This window comes from Pseudophryne corroboree, chromosome 9 (assembly GCF_028390025.1).
Source record: "Pseudophryne corroboree isolate aPseCor3 chromosome 9, aPseCor3.hap2, whole genome shotgun sequence".
Taxonomy (NCBI): Eukaryota; Metazoa; Chordata; class Amphibia; order Anura; family Myobatrachidae; genus Pseudophryne; species Pseudophryne corroboree.
Genome location: NC_086452.1, coordinates 469,066,624 through 469,084,134, shown reverse-complemented (window position 1 = coordinate 469,084,134; position 17,511 = coordinate 469,066,624). Strand labels below are relative to the sequence as shown.

Below are 17,511 nucleotides of genomic sequence, written 5' to 3'. Positions count from 1 at the left end.
GCCTATAAGACCTGGTCTGGGCCAAATGGATGGGAACCTGGTCTATCCACACTTCCCATCCACCCCCAGGACCCTGTGTGTAGCTTACAGGTGGCAAAGTACCTCTCCTGCCACATACCCTTTCCCTTAGCTTTTCCTGGCTCAGAAAAGCGGCATGTGACATTGGCAAAGTTTCACATTTGCCAATTACTTTGGGCTGACAAATCTTTGGGACATAACTTGGGCCCATACGCCTGGGTCCCAAGTTCCTCTCCCAAGTACACACCTGAGGCCCTTTTAAATGGCCTTGGAATCTATTCTCATTAAAGGTTGGTGGCACCGACTCCAGGGTGCCACCTTCCCTTTCCCTCCACTTTGGCAGTGGCCAAAGTGGTCGTTTTAATGGACAACTTCCTGTTGCCCACTAAACTTCCCCTTCTCTTCACCTATCCACCCTTAGGGATGTTTCCCTTATTGGGTTCAGATTTACTGGCTACTGAGGAAGTCGCTTCATTCTTTTCTGGGTGTTTGGGACACCTGACATTAACCAACTCTGGACTGGGGAAGGTTTTTAAGTTCACTCTGGGTCTAGTAGTCACCCCGGCCCTCACTGGTCTTGGCCTATATGGACAATTCTACCTTTTATGGCCAAGCTCTTGGCACCGGTAACACCTAGTCTCTGCCCCAACTTTAATTGTTCTGAGGTCATGGTCCAACTTCGCCCCCACCCTTTCCCTCAGAGTAAGGCACTGGTCCCGAGTCTCAGAAAGTACTTTCATTTGCTGAACTTTTAGGGCTTCCTTCAGTCTTTACAGCTTTGGTGACTGCTTCGTCCTCCGATCTCCCATCTTTGACCCTAGTCACCAACTCTTGCTGTTCTATGACCGGCACATAACCCATTTTGAGTCTCTTGTCCAGGTCTCTTATGAGACTCCGTAGTTTAGGAATCTCCTTCACTGTTTCTTTTAGCTGGCCGTTACTTAGGGCCAGCTTTTGGAACTCTCCCCTCAAGTTTTCCAGCTCTCGTGTCTCATATAGAGAACTCTCCCTGGGTAGAGCAACCTCAGAAATAGGACTCTGCACCGATTCCTTTGAGACAGGTTCTTGCTCCTTACTTAGTGTGTCCTTTATGAACTGTCCCAGTTCAGCAATTGGATCTTGAGCCTCTCGTGTAGAATCATGCTGGGGTGCAACAACCTCAAGATCGAAATCTTGCACCTTATCGTCCACATACATGAGTGGAACTCCTTCAGAAGCAGGTTCCCGGATGACTTCGGAAGTAGACTCCTGGGGGTATATTTACTAAGATTCGTGTTGTTGCCGATTTGGAGGGAGATTAAATACAAATGACATCGAATGTGTGAATTTGCAACTTTTTGAATTTACGCCTCATTTACTATGCTGTCGTATTCTGCATTTTCGTTTTTTCCGATGTCGATGTCATTTGTATTTTCGGCCACTGTTTTACGGGAGTGATTAGTAAAACACTGCCGAAATTAACACAATGAATCTCGGCCGGATCTGTGAGATCCGTGCAGGGCTTCATTGTGCACCTTTAAAAAAAAATAAAGTATTAAAAATCATGAAAAAAATTGCGTGGGGTCCCTCCTCCCAAGCATAACCAGCCTCGGGCTCTTTGAGCCGGTCCTGGTTGTAAAAATATGGGGGAAAAATTGACAGGGGTTCCCCTATATTTTATCAACCAGCACCGGGCTCTGCGCCTGGTCCTGGTGCAAAAAATACGGGTGACAAAAAGCGTAGGGGTCCCCCGTATTTTTTGAACCAGCACCGGGCTCCACTAGTCATGCACTGAAAGGGGATCCATGTTTACACATTTATCCCCTTTCCCCGACTGCCGGGACCCCCCGTGACTCCACGTCATGGCACTCTCCTGATTGGCTGTGCGCTCCTGAGCTGCCAGTCAGGCAGCGCACGGCAGAGATACAATGTAGCGCATAGGCACTACATTGTATCCAATGGTGGGAACTTTGCGGTCAGCGGTAGACCGCAAGGTTATGTGAGGTCACTCTTGTGGGGAAAGGGGATCCATGTGTAAACATGGATCCCCTTTCAGTGCGTGGTTCGGGTAATGCGTTTTATTGTTTTGCCAAGTCCCTGGATTATAATTTATAAGAAGAGGACCGATCTACACAGGATTTTTTGTAAGTAAGTATAATTTTATTTACAGGTACCCCGGTATTCTTCGTGGAGAAGGGGACCGACTCTTCGTGTCAACATAGGTAAGTATGTATGAATGTAAGTGTGCATGTATGTAATAAAGTTATACTTTCACGGTGTGTTTCTCTTGTTTTTTTTGGTGTATTTTTTTTGTAGAAGAACTAAAAGGTACCAGCGGGCCCGTTTCCCCCCCGCATGCTGGTACTTGTGGTTCTCCAAGTACCAGCTTGCGGGGGAGGCTTGCTGGGACTTGTAGTTCTGCTACAAAAAACAATATTCACTATTTTTCACAAAAGGCTATCAGCCCCCCATCCGCCGCCCTTGGATGGGGGAACAGCCTCGGGCTTCACCCCTGGCCCTTGGGTGGCTGGAGGGGGGGACCCCTTGATTTTAGGGGTTCCCACTCCTCCAGGGTACCCCGGCCAGGGGTGACTAGTTAGTGATTTAATGCCAGGGCCGCAGGGACCTATATAAAAGTGTCCCCCGGTTGTGACATTATCTCTCTGACTAGTGGAGCCCGATGCTGGTTCAAAAAATACGGGGGACCCCCTATGCTTTTTGTCCCCCGTATTTTTTGCACCAGGACCAGGTGCAGAGCCCGGTGCTGGTTGTTAAAATATGGGGGAACCCCTGTCAATATTTTCCCCATATTTTTATTTTTTCAACCAGGACCGGCTCAAAGAGCCCGAGGCTGGTTATGTTTAGGAGGGGGGACCCCACGCAATTTTTTTTTCTACTTTTTAACACTTTCCCACCCCTTCCCACTGATAGTAATGCACGGATCCATGAGATCCGTGCATGTTTATCAGAACACGGTAAAAAAAAGTAGGTCTGTTTTAAAACTGCTTTTTTTTACGATTTGTATTTTTTCACGGCAGTGTTTGGCTATTGCCGGCAGTGTTTGTGAATTTGAATTTTTAGTAAATTACCGAGTTCTATACCTAAACAGCCGCGTTTGACCAATGGTGTATTCATTCGTATTTTTTATCTTTGACTTTCAAAAAAATACGAATGTCCTCATCATTGCCGAGATTTGAGTTTAGTAAATTCCCGAGATGACACTTTGAGGGAAAAACATCAAATCGGTCAAAATCAGGAGTTTAGTAAATATACCCCCTGTATTGCCACTAGCTTAGCCGTGATCAGCTCACGTGGGCGAGACACCTCCAAAGGTATGGTCTTTGTCTGTGATTCGTCAGAGAAAGTCTCACATGGATGTCCAGATCCTGGGTTTCCAAGACCTCAACTGAAGCAATCTCCAGCTCAGATAAGACTTCCTGCTCTAGGATGGGCTCTTGAGTAGTCATCAAATTGCCATCTGTCTAGGTAGATTCCTGGAGTTCATCATTCTGCCACAGATCCAGTAGATTAGAAGATTCTTGTTTTGGAGATGGATGATCACTTGACATCAAGTAAACCTCTCCCAGCTCCATTACCGCTACCTCCTCACTCCCTGTCAACTGAGGAGCAGCCGGGCATCCCACATCCTCATCTCGTGTCTCCATAAACACATCTTCTGTAAGCCCCTGTGGCTGCCATGCTCCATCTTGAACAGGTTCTACTGAAATCAGGGCTTTGTTCCACTCTTCACCCAAGCTACTACGACATTCTTTTTCTGGAGAATGAGGTGGTGCTGCTTCAGAGGAACTTCTCACTGCCGTTCTAGAGGTTAACAACAAAACACTGCCATCTGATGTGGCTCTCTCTTGCTGCTTGCAAAATTCCTGTGGATTTTCTGTGCGCTGCCCAATAATGGCTGCAGCTTCCTCCATGCTCTGGAATGGCAATACCAACTGAATGGACATTAGTGCCTGTAAATGCTCTACCTCTGAGGAAAGGCCCTCATTTCCACTTTCCAGGCAGATGGCCTTACTAGTGGCATATGAGGGAGTCTTCCAGGCCTTAGGCACTGGCAGCTCTGGCTCAACTTTCCTGTTCCTTCTGGCTAGAACAGGGAATCCAGTATAGCTGGGTTCCACTACAGTATGGTCCCATTCTTCCGCAACCTGCACCACTGTTGGCATCATTTCCCCTGAAGATAGCATCTCCGTTTCAGCTGATAATATCTCTGACCCCACATTCGGCATAACGTCTTCAGCAATTGGTATAGCTACACCTGTCTCTGAACTGAAGCTAGGCATAGCCAACAGTTTTAGCTTAGAAACCTCCTCCTGAAGCTCCGCCAAGTCTTGCGACAGAGCCTTATTGGCCAGCACCAGACTTCCATATTGTGTCGGGTCACAGGAGATTTCCTCTAATCGTCCTTGGCTATGTACTGTACTACAAAGTTTTCAGATCTGGGTTTATCCTTTGCCAAGGTTTCCTGCAACTCTGACACCTGGCCTGAGAGTTTGGCAATCTCTTTTCTACTCCTTTCCAATTTGGTCAGAGAGTCAGACAAAAGAGATTCCTTCTCCTCCAGCTTTTGCGTTAGTGTGTTCACCTGCTCTTGAAGGAAATCACATTTTTCCTTAAGCTCTTCTAGCTCCTGGTCCTTTAATTGGACATTGCTTTCAAGGTCACTTATCGTGTGACACCAAATAAAAGGTTCCATGCTAAAATCTTCCCCAAGATCAGGATTACTCCCCAATAAAATCTCCACTTCACTCTCCAACTGTGGGGCTTTAATAGGGTCACTTAAGTTCCTGACCTGAGGTGTTAGAGCTGTCACCCCTTTTGTTTTTTTAGCATGAATTCTCTTTGTGTTACCTATTTTAAGAGACACTTCAGAATATGCTGTATATCTGAAAATCTTTATTCACCCAGTTACCTTTGAAAACTGTAAGTGAAAGGGAAAATAAAAATTCCTTTTTTTTCTTTTTAGCACAGATTAAGCATTTAGCAAAGCACTGAAAAGTAGCATGTACATAGTGATCACATATACCTTACACTGGTAGTGCAAATAAACAACTTCTCCCTTCAGGCTCTTAAAACTAGAACTCAGGGATTGCTGGGACACATAGTGCCACAAAATGTCTCTATTTAAATAGAACCACATTTATAAAAGGTTTCAACTTTTCTTGATTGGTCTTAATGAGCTAATTAACAGGGACACCAGACTCCCATTACCAGATTTTGCAGGCACAGGTAAAAATAAGCTTGAAAAAGAAATTCAGTCATAACTTATCAGCTGCTTGCAACCCCTTAGAGCAAATCAGCACAGCTACTTTCAATGATTGGTGCAAAGCATATAAGACAGAACAGGCCATGCACCCTTTTTAACCTCTTTGCTACCAATGAAAACCTTTGCACCAAAATCAAACACATTGGGGTAAATTTACTAAGATTCGTATTTTCCCGTTTCAGGTCAAAGTTCAATCACGAATGACATCAAAAGTGTAAAACTGCAACTTTTTGAATTGATTACGACTAATTTACTAAGCTGTCGTATTCGTATTTTTTGTTTTGTCCGATGTCGATGTCATTCGTGGTTTTCTGGTGTAGAATGCGGCCGATTTGGTTGCTTTGCGGCCGTGTTTTTAGTTTATTTTACGACTGCGTCACATGTCTGTTACGGCAGTGTTTTTGATTTTGCGGCCGCGTTTTTAGTCCTAAGTTTCGTTTTTGTCACGCGTCCGTGATTGGTTGTATTCGTGATGGAGGAGTGTCTGTGCACATTACTATAAAACCGCCCCAAACACACCGCACCTCGTGGGTTTAGCTAGCGGAGAGGAGAAGGTGTATTTGGAGTTGGTGAGTTTGGTGGAGTTTTTGGTGGATTTGGTGAGGAGTTTTGAGATTGTTGAGTGCTGTACTGTGTGTGTAAGTAGTCTTGTCATATTTGTTGTATTGTTTTTTCACAGTTTGTAAACTTTGTTGTCCTTGTTTTTTTTTTATAGTCTTTTGTCATTGTTTGTGAGTGAGTGAGTGAGTGAGTGAGTGAGTGTGTGTGTTGGCTGTGTGGTGTGTAGTAGTAGTGGAGGAGTGTGTTTTCTGTTTTTATTTTTCTGTGTTTTGTGTCGTTTGTCCTCATGTCTGACTCAGAGGTCAGTGTGGTGGAGGAGGTTAGTGAGAGGGAGGCGGTTAGTGAGGTGGAGGAGGTGAGTGAGGTGGAGGGGGTTAGTGAGAGGGAGGAGGTTAGTGAGGAGGAGGGGGTGCCTGTTGCTGCATTCTCCAGTGAGAGTGATGGTGCTGTGGCTCCGCAGCCACGCACCACTACCAAGACTGGCCGGAATATTAAGTTCAGCTATGCTGAAAACATGGCGTTGGTGCGTGAGCTCATGAAGCACCATCGGCAATTGTTTGGGCAGGATGCTGCCAAGGTGTCCTCCCGCAGGAAGTCTGTCCTGTGGGGGAAAGTAATAGTGGCAGTAAATAGTGAGGGTGTGGTGAGGCGGACTGAGGACACGTGTCGCAAGAGGTTCTACGACATAAAGTGCCGTGTCAAGGCCAAGATGGCCAAAGAGGCTAAATCAGCCCGCCAAACCGGGGGTGGACACCCTTTCCGGGCAACCTATCGTGAGTGGGAGGAGCTTGTGCGGGCACTGATTCCTGCAGAAGTGGTGTCTGCAACTCATGTCCGGGATTCGGACCGACCCACGCAGGATGGTGAGTTTGAAATTTATAAATTATATTGTAAAGATTGAAAAATGATAATGCTGCAAAAAGTTTTTTTATTTTAAAGTATGCATACATTGTGTTGGTCATGTATTGCAGGCCTGTGCACCCTTAAGCTGTATTTGTGTTTTGAAACTGCATTTCCCATCATGCCTTGGCTGTAGATTTTTTAATTTTTAATGCAAAATCAGGTGCAGTGCATGCTGGTATGTGTAGTTTCAATAATTAATATGAGATATTGCTTGGCCATAGCTGTTGTATCTAATATCAGCTTGTTATGATTTGTGTGTGTGTTTTTAATTTGTTATTTTTTTAAATTATTTTTTTTCAGTTTGGTTCAAGTTGCAAGTAATCAATCTCTGCAATATCTGACACATAATTCATCAATGTTACAGATTTATTTTGTGCAACACCATGTTCATTTTTAGATACATAACAAATTAAGGAATCACGAAGATCTTAAGCAGAAATTAGTTTACTTTACAATACGTACAAGATGGTTACAGTACACTAAGGCTTTGCAGTTAGCATTTTTTTACAAAGTATGGTCATAATGTTTTTTCCCCTTTTTCAACAGTCCGACAGACCAGCCGGCCAGACAGGCCACAGACAACTCCTGATGATGCTGGGATTGCAGGTAAGAATTCACTGTAGTCACATATTCTGCAAACACATAGAAGTACAAAATATTAATGTTTATATATTCTGATAGGTTCAGCTTCTGTAAGCCGCCCTCCTCTAAGGCGCCCATCACAGGGCTCGGGTCACTTACCCAGGAGGCCAAGTAAGACACGGCGTCTTGTCTCCGAATCTGCGGATCCATCTTCCCCACCCAGGCGGCGCATTTCTGCAGTCTCACCCCAGCCACCACAGGCACTATTGGCGAGTCCACAGAGTGATGAGCCCCGATCACCTCAGTTATCTGGTGAGTCAAAACATAAACTAAACACATAGCAAATAATCTACACAGTACAGTTACTATGATGTGAGTTGTAGTTGAGATTACATGTTTGCCATAACAACCAGTGTGATTTTACGTCTTAAATTTTTTAAGGTGCAAATGCAGAAATTTACTATGTCTTAGTGGTTGCTATGGGCAACATCACATTTAAAATTGAACACCCATCTTAATAAATTTAGACCACACACGTGCACATAAAAATAACACCACATTACTGACCGAACTAAATCCACCACCACCCCCTCCACACCATTATAGTGTTCACACACCTCCCCTGTCCTGTATGTAGACTGCTTACTTGCTCCGCTCCTCTGGACCATCCAGGTAAGCAGTCTATATCCTGGACAGGGGAGGTGACAGAACACTGTAATGCTGTGGAGGGGAGGTAGTTAGGTGAGGATTCCGCAAGTCAGTCTATGTGCACGCCTGTGATGGTATATATGTGTTTGTAAACCAAAGAAATTTTAATTTTAAAAACACAACTCAAAAGACAAAAAGAATGGAGTATTATTAATTTAGAAATGTTTAGAACTAGCAAATATATTATTTGTAAAGTAAACAGTGCATGTTGGCCACCCCATACAGAGCCAAGCTTGATGCCCGACGTGGACCAGCAGGGACAAGACCAACAGGCAACATTCACACTGCACCTAACACCTGTTGTCCCGAGCCAGCCAATACAGCCGCAGGATATCCCCCAAGCCTCCATGAGTCCACAACTGGTACAAGCTCCACCCCAGCCACAAATACCAGATGACTTTTGGGCCAGTTGGACAAGCCAACAGACCCAAAGCAATGCCAGCCTGACCGCCCATACCCAACACCTTGCCAGTCTGCCCCATCATCTACCGCGCATTAGTCGCAACTCGGGCAGACTGATTGTCCAAGTAGGCCGAATCGCAACATCTATGGAGCAAATACGGGCAGACAACAACTAAATGCTGGCTCATTTGACGCGCATCATTGATGAGCAACAGCGCCAGCACCAAACACTCATACAACTGATACAACACAACCAGGTTGTGAATGAATCATTATCCCGGATTGTAGCCAGCCACACTGCAACCAACACACAACTGAATGCCAGCATCAATAATTTAAGCAACAACATATCATTGATGGCAGCACAACAAGTGAGCTCCAGCTCTGGAACCACGACCCCTAGCCAAACGCCAGTAACCACCCCTGTTCGGCGATCCTCCCGAGCACGTGCCAGTGAGCCAGCACAAAGCACAGCACCCAGCACACACAAGCGCAAAAAATAAAACAAACCAAACATTTGTGTAACTCCATAAAAAATTATTTTTGAAAATCACACAACTTCCAGTGTCCGTGTCAAACATTGTAGAAGCTGCTATGTATGTATGTATGTTTTTCTGGGGTAATGAATGACAATGTATTCATAACAAAAACTAACTACAATGTACACACCACTATAAACAACAAACAGTAAGTAACAAAACACACAATTGTTTGTATTGCAAAGTGTTTAGTCAAGGATAATTACATCCAACAAAAACTTACCAGTAAAATACCGCTGAATCACTTCTTGCCTTACCTGCCCCCCTACATCTGTACTCACACTGTCACCAGATGTTTCTAACTCCTCTGCTTGCTGACTGCTTTCTCCCTCATCATGTGCCAGATGTTGACTTAAACACAGATTATGGAGAAAACAGCAGCAGAACACAATCCTAGTCACCTTTGAGGGACTATACAACAAAAGCCCTGCAGATTTATCCAGACACCGAAACCGTGATTTCAGCAGACCAAAACATCTTTCTATCACATTCCGCGTAGCCTTATGTGCATGATTGTAACTGTGTTCAGCAGGAGAATCTGGTTGGGACAATGGAGTAAGGAGCCAAGAGTAGCAGCCGTAACCACCATCACCTGAAAAACAGATATAGTCAACATTAGTACATGTGTAAGATTATTAATTACCCTAGACAAAAATGGAGTTTGTTGTTAAAAGACATACACACAACACATTTGAAACATACCCAGCAGCCAGCCATCAGGCATTTGTCCGTCCTCAAATTTATCGAAGAGCGATGACTGACTGAGGATGAAGGAGTCATGGCAGCCACCAGGGTAACCTGCAACAACACTCATAATTTTTAGTTTTGCATCACAGACCACCTGGACATTAGTGGATTGGGCCATATGTCTATTAGTATATATATATTGACGGCCCCTAGGTGATCTCAGCTGAACGTGTGTGCAATCTATGGCCCCCAGCACATTGGGCATGCGAGCAAGCTCATAGAAAGCTACCCTGACAGCACGCCACTCCGACTCCTGGGTAGGGAAGCAGATTGAGGCATTAATATGTGGATCCAAGACATCCAAAACCTGAGTGGACATTAAACAATCTAAGGTGAGTGTCATGTTATGTATTCTATACAATACTGTGTTGTAAGAGCTTACAGAAGCAACACTTAGACATAACCGGCTATGTATTTTTAGACTCACCTGATTCAAATATTTTGAAAAGGTTGGCTGCGAGATACCAATAACGTCGCCTGCCACAGCCTGGAAGCTCCCAGTAGCCATAAAGTGTAACACAGCCAGGAGTTTGTGCAGGCCTGAGACAGAGCGAGAGCGTGCTGTCTCAGGGTCTAGTCCCAGTTTGACAAGGTCATACAGGCGGAAAATGTTGGTTCTATTTAGGCGGAACATCTGTATGACCCTATCATCGGACAATGCGTTTAAGTTTAAACGACCCCGAAAAAAACGTGGCTGGCGCAGCCTCCGCGGCACCTGTACAACCTGCTGACCATGTTCACTTACCTGGCCCTGATTTATGGAAGCCTCATGGAGCAGTCTAAGGTATCCCACAGCAAACAGAAAGTCATTGGCACACACCACAGCCGCCATTTCAGAGTGAGAGAATTTCAAAATGTGCCTGGAACACTTTTATAGGGCCAAACATTCAGGTGTGAGTAATGGATAATTGAGTACACATGTAAACACGCTTTTCAAAAGCAGGTGTGTTTTTTTTTAGGACTTTTTTACGATTTGTAATTTTTCACGGCCGCAAATGGATTTTCACGGCAGACATTACAATTACGAATGGTCAGTAAATGACCGAGATTCATATCTAAACAGGCGCGTTTTGACCGATGGTGTATTCATTCGTAATTTTACACTTTGACTACCATAAAAATACGAATGCCCTCATCACTGCCGTGATTTGCGTTTAGTAAATTACCGAGATGACACTTTGATGAAAAAACGGCATCTCGGTCAAAATCGGGACCTTAGTAAATTTACCCCATTAGGGGTAATTCTGAGTTGATCGCAGCAGGATTTTTGTTAGCAGTTGGGCACAACCATGTGCACTGCAGGGGAGGCAGATATAACATGTGTAGAGAGAGTAAGATTTGGGTGGGTTATTTTGTTTCTGTGCAGGGTAAATACTGGCTGCTTTATTTTTACACTGCAATTTAGATTGCAGATTGAACACACCACACCCAAATCTAACTCTCTCTGCACATGTTATATCTGCCCCCCTGCAGTGCACATGGTTTTGCCCAACTGCTAACAAAAATCCTGCTGCGATCAATTCAGAATTACCCTCATTCAGTTTAAACAAAACATATCATTATTTTTACCCTGTGGGGTTGGGATTAACCACTACTCACAACACCCTTGGTCTGGTACTGACGCCCACGAGTTCAGCTTGGTCTGGAGTTCGCTGGTATGTGTGCCGCTACCTTGCGGCTGTTGGGTCCTCTGCCACGTGTGACACGACTAGCAGAAGGGTCCCTGTTCAGGCGCAATATGTAACAGGAGTCTTGCTAGAATGTGCTCTGCTACAAAAATTCCACCAGCGACCGACTCCAGGCTTGTGCAAAAACAACAAATACCTTGTATAAACTACCAGGGAGGTTAGGCCCTGCCTCACTCCCTCTTACTTAATAAAGAACCATTCAGGTCCCAGCATCCTGACACTAGTGGCCCAGCCCTCCGGATCCCACTGTCCCTAGCAGGCCTATCACCTGGACACTAATTGCCTTCAGGAGCCCTGACTCATGGGAGAGACTCTGCTTTAAACCCAGCACCCAGGTGCTGGCTGATGAAGCAGCTTCTTGGGCTAAGAAGCCTATAAGACCTGGTCTGGGCCAAATGGATGGGAACCCGGTCCATCCACACTTCCCATCCACCCCCAGGATCCTGTGTGTAGCTTACAGGTGGCAAAGTACCTATCCTTCCACAATATGTATTTGGCACTGTGGAGGCACCCATTTTTTGGTGTTTTTATATGTATGTGGCAAAGGCCGGTGCTAGGGTGTTCGGTCAGTGCGTGCCTTTGGGAAAAGGGGTGTGGTCTCACAAGTAAGGGGCATGGCCACGCAATAGTACACCCATTTAAAATTACGCCACACAGTAGCACAATCTTATTCATCTTATACGTAATGTCCCATCTGTAGTAGTAGTGTCCTTATATGTAATGCACCCCCAGTAGTAGAAGCGTACTTATACATAATGCCCCCCCCAGTAGCAGTAGCGTCCTTATACGTAATGCACCCCCAGTAGCAGAAGCGTCCTTATAAGTAATTCCCCCTAGTAATAGTAGCGTCCTTATACGTAATGCCCCCAAGTAGTAGCATCCTTATACGTAATGCCCCCCCAGTAGTAGAAGCGTACTTATACATAATGCCACCCCAGTAGTAGTAGCATCATTATACGTAATGCCCCCCCAGTAATAGTAGCGTCCTTATACGTAATGCTCCCCAGTAGTAGCGTCCTTATATGTAATGCTCCATCCCCCAGTAGTAGCGTCCTTATACGTAATGCCCCCCAGTAGTAGTAGCCTACTTACATGTTATGCCCCCCCAGTAGTAGCATCATTATATGTAATGCCCCCCCAGTAGTAGCGTCCTTATATATAATGCCACCCCAGTAGTATTGTCCTTATACATAATGCACCCCCCAGTAGTAACATCCTTATACATAATGCCCTTCCAGTAGTAGTGTCATTATACGTAATGCCCCCCCAGTAGTAGCGTCCTTATACATAATGCCCTCCCAGTAGTAGTGTCATTATACGTAATGCCCCCCCAGTAGTAGCATCCTTATACATAATGCCCCCCCAGTAGTAGCATCCTTATACATAATGCCCCCCCGTAGTAGCATCCTTATACATAATGCCCCCCCAGTAGTAGCGTCCTTATACATAATGCCCCCCCAGTTGTAGCGTCCTTATACATAATGCCGCCCCAGTAGTAACGTCCTTATACATAATGCCGCCCCAGTAGTAACGTCCTTAAACATAATGCCCCCCAGGAGTAGCGTCCCTATACATAATGCCCCCCCAGTAGTAGCGTCATTATACGTAATGCCCCCCAGTAGTAGCGTCCTTACATGTAAAGCAACCCCAGTAGTAGTAGCGTCCTTACATGTAATGACCCCCAGTAGTAGTAGCCTCCTTATACGTAATGCCCCCCCAGTAGTAGCATCCATAATGCGTGCGCACACAGACGTACCTCACACACACACACATACACACCCCCACCATACACACACAATTCACACATATATACACACACATACACACCCACCATACACACACACCCACCTTACATGTAATGCCCCCCCAGCAGTAATGTCATTATATGTAATGCCCCCCCAGTAGTAGTAGCGTCCTTACATGTAATGCCCCCCCAGTAGTAGTAGCATCCTTATATGTAATGCCCCCCCAGTAGTAGTAGCATCCTTACATTTAATGGTCCCCCAATAGTAGTACTGTCCTTACATGTAATGCCCCCCCAGTAGTAGTAGCATCCTTATACGTATTGCCCCCCCAGTAGTAGTAGTGTCCTTACATGTAATGCCCCCCCAGTAGTAGCGTCCTTACATGTAATGCCCCCCAGTAGTAGTAGCATCCTTATACGTAATGCCCCCCCAGTAGTAGTAGCGTCCTTATACATAATGCCCCCCCAAGTAGTAGTAGCATCCTTATGCATAATGGCCCCCAGTAGTAGTAGCATCCTTATACATAATGCCCCCCCAGTAGTATTATCATCCTTATATGTAATGCCCCCCCAGTAGTAGTAGCATCCTTACATGTAATGCCCCCCCCAGTAGTAGTAGCATCCTTATATGTAATGCCCCCCAGTAGTAGTAGCGTCCTTACATCTAATGGTCCCCCAATAGTAGTAGTGTCCTTACATGTAATGCCCCCCCAGTAGTAGCGTCCTTACATGTAATGCCCACCAGTAGTAGTAGCATCCTTATACGTAATGCCCCCCCAGTAGTAGTAGCGTCCTTACATGTAATGCCCCCCCAGTAGTAGTAGCGTCCTTACATGTAATGCCCCCCCAGTAGTAGTAGCGTCCTTACATGTAATGTCCCCCCAATAGTAGTAGCGTCCTTATACGTAATGCACACCCAGTAGTAGTAGCGTCCTTACATGTAATGCCCCCCCAGTAGTAGTAGTGTCCTTACATGTAATGCCCCCCCAGTAGTAGTAGCGTCCTTATACGTAATGCCCCCCCAGTAGTAGTAGCGTCCTTACATGTAATGCCCCCCCAGTAGTAGTAGCATCCTTATACGTAATGCCCCCCCAGTAGTAGTAGCGTCCTTACATGTAATGCCCCCCCAGTAGTAGTAGCAGCATCCTTATATGTAATGCCCCCCCAGTAGTAGTAGCGTCCTTACATTTAATGCCCCCCCCCCAGTAGTAGTATCGTCCTTACATGTAATGCCCCCCCAGTAGTAGTAGCATCCTTATATGTAATGCCCCCCCAGTAGTAGTAGCGTCCTTACATTTAATGGTCCCCCAATAGTAGTAGTCCTTACATGTAATGCCCCCCCAGTAGTAGTAGTGTCCTTACATGTAATGCCCCCCAGTAGTAGTAGCATCCTTATACGTAATGCCCCCCAAGTAGTAGTAGCGTCCTTATACATAATGCCCCCCCAGTAGTAGTAGCATCCTTATACGTAATGCACCCCCAGTAGTAGTAGCGTCCTTATACGTAATGCCCCCCCAGTAGTAGTAGTGTCCTTACATGTAATGCCCCCCCAGTAGTAGTAGCGTTCATATACATAATGCCCCCCCTAGTAGTAGTAGCGTCCTTATACGTAATGCCCCCCCAGTAGTAGTAGCGTCCTTACATATAATGCCCCCCCAGTAGTAGTAGCGTACTTATACGTAATGCCCCCCCAGTAGTAGTAGCATCCTTACATGTAATGCCCCCCCAGTAGTAGTAGCATCCTTACATGTAATGCCCCCCCAGTAGTAGTAGCGTCCTTACATTTAATGGTCCCCCAATAGTAGTAGTGTCCTTACATGTAATGCCCCCCCAGTAGTAGCATCCTTACATGTAATGCCCCCCCAGTAGTAGTAGCGTCCTTATACGTAATGCCCCCCCAGTAGTGGTAGCGTCCTTACATGTAATGCCCCCCAGTAGTAGTAGCATCCTTATACGTAATGCCCCCCCAGTAGTAGTAGCGTCCTTACATGTAATGCCCCCCCAGTAGTAGTAGCGTCCTTACATGTAATGGCCCCCCAGTAGTAGTAGCGTCCTTATACGTAATGCCCCCCCAGTAGTAGTAGCGTCCTTACATGTAATGCCCCCCAGTAGTAGTAGCGTCCTTACATGTAATGCCCCCAAGTAGTAGTAGTGTCCTTACATGTAATGCCCCCCCAGTAGTAGTAGCGTCCTTATACGTAATGCCCCCCCAGTAGTAGTAGCGTCCTTACATGTAATGCCCCCCCAGTAGTAGTAGCGTCCTTACATGTAATGCCCCCCCAGTAGTAGTAGTGTCCTTACATGTAATGCCCCCCCAGTAGTAGTAGCGTCCTTACATGTAATGCCCCCCCAGTAGTAGTAGCATCCTTACATGTAATGCCCCCCCAGTAGTAGTAGTGTCCTTACATGTAATGCCCCCCAGTAGTAGTAGCGTCCTTATACGTAATGCCCCCCCAGTAGTAGTAGCGTCCTTACATGTAATGCCCCCCAGTAGTAGTAGCGTCCTTACATGTAATGCCCCCAAGTAGTAGTAGTGTCCTTACATGTAATGCCCCCCCAGTAGTAGTAGCATCCTTACATGTAATGCCCCCCCAGTAGTAGTAGCATCCTTACATGTAATGCCCCCCCAGTAGTAGTAGCGTCCTTACATTTAATGGTCCCCCAATAGTAGTAGTGTCCTTACATGTAATGCCCCCCCAGTAGTAGCATCCTTACATGTAATGCCCCCCCAGTAGTAGTAGCGTCCTTATACGTAATGCCCCCCCAGTAGTGGTAGCGTCCTTACATGTAATGCCCCCCAGTAGTAGTAGCGTCCTTACATGTAATGCCCCCAAGTAGTAGTAGTGTCCTTACATGTAATGCCCCCCCAGTAGTAGTAGCATCCTTACATGTAATGCCCCCCCAGTAGTAGTAGCATCCTTACATGTAATGCCCCCCCAGTAGTAGTAGCGTCCTTACATTTAATGGTCCCCCAATAGTAGTAGTGTCCTTACATGTAATGCCCCCCCAGTAGTAGCATCCTTACATGTAATGCCCCCCCAGTAGTAGTAGCGTCCTTATACGTAATGCCCCCCCAGTAGTGGTAGCGTCCTTACATGTAATGCCCCCCAGTAGTAGTAGCATCCTTATACGTAATGCCCCCCCAGTAGTAGTAGCGTCCTTACATGTAATGCCCCCCCAGTAGTAGTAGCGTCCTTACATGTAATGGCCCCCCAGTAGTAGTAGCGTCCTTATACGTAATGCCCCCCCAGTAGTAGTAGTAGCGTCCTTACATGTAATGCCCCCCAGTAGTAGTAGCGTCCTTACATGTAATGCCCCCAAGTAGTAGTAGTGTCCTTACATGTAATGCCCCCCCAGTAGTAGTAGCGTCCTTATACGTAATGCCCCCCCAGTAGTAGTAGCGTCCTTACATGTAATGCCCCCCCAGTAGTAGTAGCGTCCTTACATGTAATGCCCCCCCAGTAGTAGTAGTGTCCTTACATGTAATGCCCCCCCAGTAGTAGTAGCGTCCTTACATGTAATGCCCCCCCAGTAGTAGTAGCATCCTTACATGTAATGCCCCCCCAGTAGTAGTAGTGTCCTTACATGTAATGCCCCCCAGTAGTAGTAGCGTCCTTATACGTAATGCCCCCCCAGTAGTAGTAGCGTCCTTACATGTAATGCCCCCCAGTAGTAGTAGCGTCCTTACATGTAATGCCCCCAAGTAGTAGTAGTGTCCTTACATGTAATGCCCCCCCAGTAGTAGTAGCGTCCTTATACGTAATGCCCCCCCAGTAGTAGTAGCGTCCTTACATGTAATGCCCCCCCAGTAGTAGTAGCGTCCTTACATGTAATGCCCCCCCAGTAGTAGTAGCGTCCTTACATGTAATGCCCCCCAAGTAGTAGTAGTGTCCTTACATGTAATGCCCCCCCAGTAGTAGTAGCGTCCTTACATGTAAGTCACAATTGTATTCATCAAAAATTATTTTTTGGGGGGTGCTACCACAGGCAAGGTAAATATACAGTAGAAAAAAGGAGAAAAAGAGATTGCCCTATGGTGGTGCACAGTTATAGATATAAGATAAAATATAACTTTTATTACAATATATAATAAAACCAGCGAATATTAAAAGGAAGATAGAATAAGTGTAAACAAGAAAGAAATCGTGATTAAAAGTAAATGTTCTGCGCACTAGATGTTGCTGGATTAACTTCTTATAGATATATCTTAAAGTTCAAAATAAATAAAGAGTGTCCTATTTGCTCATATCCTTAAAGCCCTAACGATCACACACATATCACTTTTATTGTTCTTCCCAGGACCTCAAATGTCTGTAGTGATAGATCGTTTAAAGACAGGGTAACCAATTACCACTT

At 45.6% G+C, this 17,511-nt stretch overlaps 1 long non-coding RNA gene across 1 annotated transcript; it reads right to left on the bottom strand.

The window, feature by feature from the left end:
• Nucleotides 1–7,173: 7,173 nt before the first annotated feature.
• Nucleotides 7,174–11,832, bottom strand: LOC134957156 (uncharacterized). The gene is made up of 3 exons (XR_010186501.1): nucleotides 11,323–11,832; nucleotides 7,487–7,636; nucleotides 7,174–7,377 (listed from the first exon to the last, which is right to left on the bottom strand). It is a non-coding gene; the product is annotated as an uncharacterized LOC134957156 (long non-coding RNA).
• Nucleotides 11,833–17,511: the final 5,679 nt, after the last annotated feature.